The following is a 7,095-nucleotide window of genomic DNA, read 5'->3' as shown; positions in this document are numbered from 1 at the left end:
AAGGCCAGATAGCAGGTTTTCTTCTAGTCAGATGCTTTTACTTCCCCACCTCTCCGCCATCCACTGCAACCAGGAAAGCAGTTTGAGCCAAGAATTTGGCAAGCAGCCACCTCTGCCCAGTGGGAACATGTTACAGGCTGAGGTTTCCATGGAGAGTGGGACCCACGGCTTTCCCCTTGGGGAGCTGCAGTGGAGCCAGGGTGCCAGACCTGGGAGCTCCCTGCCCACGGGCATGCCAGCATGTCGGACAAGCGGGCCAGACTACATGCCCCAGGGCTCAAGCGGGTTACTGGGGGACATAGCGGGGCGGTCTGGGAGCTGCACTAGGGTGATGAGGGGGCCCATGTGGACAGAACTGATGGGAGAATACTGTGGGGTTCCCACACCCAGTGATCTGGGAGAGTGCCCATCCTCCCTGCAAGAAAACCACCCTGTTGGAAACGCGGTTCTCCCGTGGGGAAGAGCCCCGCCCTGGGAGCCATAGCAACCAGGAGTGGTGCATGCAGGCGCTGGGGCTGACTGGGAACTGTGGCCCATCCCCACCCATTGCGACCGGGAGAGCAGTTTGACCCAAGACTTTGGGGAGCAGCCGCTTCTCTCCAGCGGGCGTGTTCTCCAGGCGTGTACTGAGGTCTGCACAGAGAGTGGTGCCCACGCCTCTTCCCTCGGGGACCTGCCGTGGACGCGGGCTGCCCAACCTGGGAGCTCCCTGCCTGCTCGCGTCCCATGGAGGTGCACGCCAGCGGGTCAAACGCACAGGCCGGGGGAGCCCACACGACAGAACTGTGGGAAAGTACTGTCGGGGTCCAAGATGCAACAATCTTGCAGGGCACCCACCCCTCCCCACAGGAAAGCCTCACCGTTGGAGTAGGGCAGGTCCACTGGCAGGAAAGATCCCGGCCCAGCACCATAGCAACCAAGCGTTTAGGCTCCGCCCCCATGAACAGCCCTCCGGGTCTGGAGAGCCTGCCCTGACTTTGTTCCCAGTGGCGCCCCCTAGTGGCCGGGAACACAATCTCTGAGCCCTGCTGAGGCTTTGCAAAGCCTTCCTGGGCTTGAGCAACCTAGTCACGCTCTGCCCCACTCTTTCACCCACCTTTGCGATGGTGGAGATCATGCAACCGCCTGGGAGCTACAGGGCCCCTCTCAAAGCCTGGGGAACTCAAGTGCTTCCCCTGAGGGACTACAGCTTACCACGGGCACAAAAGAACAGTGGGCTCTCTGCAGCAAGCATCAACCGCTAACAGGGAGAACAACTCTGTAGTTCATCACAGCATCTACCAAGCCAATCAATCAGAGCGTGGCTGATTCTTACAAGTACCACCCACCATCTCAGAGATTAAGCTGGGGGGCCCAATACAATTCACACTGCTGGGAAGAGGTAAAGACAGCAGGAGAGGGGTCTCCCTCTTCCACTGCAGACCTCTGAGCTGATCAGGGGGCTGCTCAGAGTCTGTGCAGAGACGCTCCACCGGAGAGCAGGTGCAGCAGAGATCTGGTGCCTGCAATCCCAGGCTTCTGCAACCGGTGACATCCTGATCACTCTGGTGCCCAGAGCCAGGTCTACTCGGGACCCAGCCACCCAGCAGTAACCTTAGCATCACCTTTGCCAGGCCAGGGAGGGAACGGACACTTCCCCGTGTTGAGCCCTCTGACCGGGGGTTGATCAGGCCTCCTCCCTGGCGTGGAAGCCAAACAGAAGGGGAGCCTCAGATATGCCATAGGCACCACTTGGGAAGTCTCAGGCAATGGCCTCAGTGGGTCGTAGGTGTGGGGGGAGAACCTTGGCTGACCAGTAGCTCTGGCTCACCTATGTGGAACCTGAGTTGCTGAGAGAAAGCCCTGTCTTTGTGATTGGGCATCAGCAGTCCCCACACTGGTGGAACAGCCCCCGATATAGGTGGCTCTGCCCCCCGAAGACAGCTCTGAAGCTCTCACTGTGCCTGTTTCTGAGGCTCTGCCCATGTAGCTCCACGGCCCCAAATGAGCCCATGACTCCACCCTGGAGACTCCAGAGTCTCAGCAGCACATGAGACATTCTCCAAGGTTGATCATATTTTAGTCCACAAAACAGGTCCTAGATCTGAAATTTAAGGACTTTGCATAAAGTAATTAATTTCTTTCTGTCTTGGTTTCCTTATATATAAAATGAAATGTTAGATCTAAGTCACAGGGTTGTTGTGAAGATTAAATTAATTAATTATGTATGAAATATTAGTCTCTGGCATATGAAAGTACTATATAAATGTTGGTTATAATTATCACTATATTTTTATGGTCTTTATTGTTATTCATCCAGCACAAACCTTTTTTACTTTTATGGTTTTGGTGCTTTGGACAATACAAGGAGCAAGTGTCCTCAAACTTAGCAAAGTAGTGTAACAAAGTAGTCACCCCTCCTCCCGTAGATATGGAAGGATAAAATTGAGAGTGGGGAATACATAACAGAGAGAATGGCCTGAAAAAATCGTAAAAATGTTTTCTATTTCTTTAAAACCTCACTCTTTTTGGGAGCTAAAACCTGCATCCCTGCCTCGGGGCAGTGTTTGGGAAGGGCAGGGGAATGTCCTTTGTTCTTTGTGCCACAGGAGATGGCTCAACAGAACTGTCCAGAAAGAGGTCCTGGGCTGGGCCGAGGTCCCCGGAATGTCTTCTGAGGAGATGGGACTGATTGGAATCATCAACTTTAGTTGAATAGCAACTGCCTGAAGCTAAAGACCTGCCTTTAAAGCTCTATATCTCTGCTTATGATTAGGACAATGGCATTTTAGACCAGGAGTTTCCATCCTTCTCATTTGCCAGCAAATTAATAAATTAATAAACTCCTCTTTCCTTTTCTGCACACCACTTGTCCTCGTTCTTCTGATGTGGCCTTGGGGACAAGTGCCGAGCTTTTGGTAACAGTAGTATGGGTTGAAAACCACATTATAAGGAACCGGTTATAAATCAGCAAGATGTGACCAATGGACCAGCCTGGAGCAACAGTTATGAGTGAGAATTCTTAAGCAACACACAGGTTTTTACATACTCTCTGGAATTCTGAGAAGTATTCAGAAGAGAAGAAGATTTCTTAATGGCAGTAGGAGACTTCAAGTTATTTTATTTGGCTATTAAAAAAAAAGCATGGATAGCCACTTGCTAGGTAATACCAACCCTCTTACCACTGAGGACAATTTGAAAAGCTGGAAAAAATGTTTCAGATCATCTTAAAGGCATTAGTGAGAGTACATACTATTTAAGAACAACACCATACAAATCTCAGAGAAAGGTGAAATGTAGAAAGAAGAGCTGCTATTCCTATAGAAAATGTCAAATAGAGATGGAGAAACAAGAGCTAAGCAGGGCTTTTAAAGTCTTAGGTGCCAGGGTAATTCCAGTCTTCAGGTAGGTGTGGGAGGACTGAAAAATCAATATGCCTGGTTGGTTCACCAAAATGCTACATACACGTTAGGCAAGATTTTCCAGTCTTGACACTGTTGGCATTTTGTTAGATTATTCTTCTGTTGGGGGCTCTCTGGTGCCTTGTAAGATGTTTAGGAGCATCCATTTCTTTTACCCTCTAGATGCCAGTAGCAAGCCTTTACCCCCCACCTCCCTACTAAGTTGGACCACCAAAAATTGCTAAATAGCCTTTTAGGGGAAAAATTATCCCATCCTAGGTAGAAAAACATTGCCCTAGGAGTAAAACTGATCTAAGAGTATTAGGAGTATACTGTGTTTTGAAGGAGATGAAGCTCAACTTCAGATCCTTTCTATAACTAAAGTTGAAAAAAAGTAGTCCTAGATTTCCAGTGACTGTTTATCATTTGCTAGAAGCACATTTAAATTTTTTTCTGCAGGTAGTTTTTTGTCAAAGAAAAATTGTACTGGACAAATAAACAGTCAAAGAAGGCTTTATTCAAGACTATTGCAATAGGGGAGAGGAATTCAACTCAACTCTGCTGAGATGGAAGATTTTTATTTAATATATACTGGAGCGAGCTGGTGGGAAAAAGATAAAATTGGAGGCACATTTGTGTATATAATTAGGCTGTCTGTATTCATTAACTGATGCCTATTAAAGTTAGGTTCCTCTGTTTCCACAGAATCTGGGAAATAAGCACACTGTCTTTCTTGATGGTTATATTTCAAAAGAACAGCTCCCATGTCCTTGAAAAAGATATTCCTAGGTGGAAAAACCAGAAAGAGGCTAGAGATTTGTATTCCAGAGGGGCAGAGCAAAAGAACTTGTAATTAAAAGTTTCTAAAAGTAAATCATCTAAGAAAAGAAAGAGCAGAGGCCTGTAGGAGGAAGATGTTTGTATAAAGTTTAGTCAAGCTGAGGAGAACATTAAAGTTATCTTGATCAAAGAATATAACATTAGTCTAGGTTTCGGAGAATTACTACAATATTTTTATTTTTTCAAGATAAAATCCAGCACTGAACAACAACAACAACAAAAAAATAACTGGCCACATGAGCAGATAAAACAACATGAAAAGTAACAAATAAGAGTTGGCAGCAGTTAAAAACTCTGAGGGCTCCAGAAAATTCAATATTAGACACCCAAATCTGTGTGTACTCAAATCCTGTCGCTGGCTCCGTGGAACCACCTATCAAAAAAATTGGCACTGTGCATACACGGGTTTTGCATCCTGTGAATGCTGTTTTTTCAGTCCATGCGTAGGTGGAGTCAGGCAGTTCAAACCTATGTTGTTCAAGGGTCAACTGTATGTATTTAAATATCAGATTATTTCTTTCTTTCTTTTTCTTTCTTTATTTTTCTTTTTTGAGACAGAGTCTCACTCTGTTGCCCAGGCTAGAGTGCCATAGCGTCAGCCTAGCTCACAGCAACCTCCAACTCCTGGCTCAAGTGATCCTCCTGCCTTAGCCTCCTGAGTAGCTGGGACTACAGGCATGCACCACCATGCCCGGCTAATTTTTTCTGTATATTTTTAGTTGTCTAGCTAGTTTCTTTCTATTTTTAGTAGAGATGGGGTCTTGCTCTTCCTCAGGCTGGTCTCAAACTCCTGAGCTCAAATGATCCACTCACCTCGGCCTCCCAGAGTGCTAGGATTACAGGCGTGAGCCACCGTGCCCAGCCTAGATTATTTCTTAAAGTAAATGTCTTATTTTATTTAAAATATGACAACATCTTTTAACTATATTTTAAAATAATAACATATTTAAAATGAGCTCATGGAAATAAAATCCAAATATTAAAATTTGGACTGAAATATAGAAATTACAAAAGGGATTATATGGAAACTCTAGAACTAAAACTCAAAATAATTAAAATTAAGATGGCAGAAGAAATAGAAGAAATCTTTCCTAATCCGATAATACGTATCCTTCCTGTTTCCCCAGCAAAACAACCAACCAACCTATCAAGCAAACAAAGCTAGAACAAACATCACAGTTAATGGCAAAATGTTGTAAATTTTTCTTTTGTGATTCAGAGCCAGACAAGGTGCTCACCATTATGCTTCTATTTGAAAAAAATATAGCACACACACATCAGCCATCGATATGATTCCATTCATAGAAAATCCAAGAAAATGTATACACAGATTATCAGAATTAATAAATGAGTTTAGAAGGTTGCTGGATATAAAATCAATATAAAAAGTCAATTTTATTTCTGTTTACTGGAAACAAGCTGAAAATAAAAATTTAAAACCATACTGTATTCGTTTTCAACTGCTGCCATAAGAAATTACCACAAACTTAGCAGCTTAACACAGCACTCATTTATTATCTTTCCGCGGCTCAGAAGTCCAGGCACAGTGTGACTCAGTTGGTTCTCTGCTTAGTAGTGTCATACAAGGTCAAAATCAAGGGTCATGTTCTTTTCTGGAGACTCTGGGGAAATATCTGCTTATAATTTTATTCAGATTGTTGTCAAAATCAATTTATTTGGCAGTAGTGCTGAGGTCCCCTTTCCTTGCTGGCTGAGGGCAGGGGCCTTTCTTAGCTTCTTAAGACCGACAGCATTCGTTATCGTGTCACCTCCTCCACCTTCACCCCCGCAGCAGTGCATGTAGTTCTTCTCATGCTTCAAATCTCTCTGACTTCTTTTGTTGCACTTAACTCCAGAAAGAGAAATTGTAAGGGCTCATGTGATTAGATTGGGTCTACCCAAACAATCCAGGACAATCTCTCCATCTGAATGTTTATAACACTAATTACATGTGTAAATTTCCACCTAACATAACATATTCACATTTTCCAGGGTTGTGGATATCTTTTAGGGGATAGTTCTGCCTACCACAGATGCCTTTTGTAATGACATCACACAGGTGATATATCTACGAATACATTTAAACAGATCTAAAAACGTCTACCTCAAATCTGCAAAACATTACAGAGAAAAATTAGAGAAGACTTAAACTTAAATAAAGACTTAAACTTAAATAAAGGGAGTGTTAAGTCATGAGCAGGGATTAAAAACTCAATAAACATGTCAATTTTCTCCAATTTGGTATATCAATGTATTGCAATCTCAATTAAAATCCCAGCAGGTTTCTTGTGAAAATTGCAAAGATGATTCTGAAATTTAAATGGAAAAGCACTCAAGAATAACCAGCACACCTATGACCAGCAACAAAGTGGGAAAATGTACTCTACTAAATGTCAAGTTTCATTATATAGTGACAATAATTAAGACAATGTAAATTGGTAGAAGTATATACAAATGTATCAGTGAAACAGAATAGAAAGTCTAAAAACTGACCATGCACGCATGGAGACTTGGTTTCTGACATTGGTGGTTCTGTAGAGCAGTGGAGAAAGGATGGTTGCCAAATGGTGCTGGTGTACAAGACATCATTTTGAGAAAAAGTAGAACTTGATCCATCATTACACTGTACAAAAAAATAATTCCAGGTGGATTATATATCCCTATGTGAATGAGCCATAAAATGAAAGCCTTCCAGAAAATACCAGGAAAATGCATGATCTTTAAAAAGAGAAAAGTACAAAATTTTAAAAATTAATAAACTATATCACCTTAAAATTAGGGACTTCTATTTCTCAAAAGACACTATAAATAAAATGACAAGTCAAGCCGCAGAATGGAAGATGTTGTAACACATATAATTGTTAAAGGGCTCTCA

This window comes from Lemur catta, chromosome 6, assembly GCF_020740605.2.
Source record: "Lemur catta isolate mLemCat1 chromosome 6, mLemCat1.pri, whole genome shotgun sequence".
NCBI classification, from domain to species: Eukaryota; Metazoa; Chordata; class Mammalia; order Primates; family Lemuridae; genus Lemur; species Lemur catta.
The sequence above is the reverse complement of the archived record's forward strand: the minus strand, read 5'-3'. Positions refer to the sequence as shown.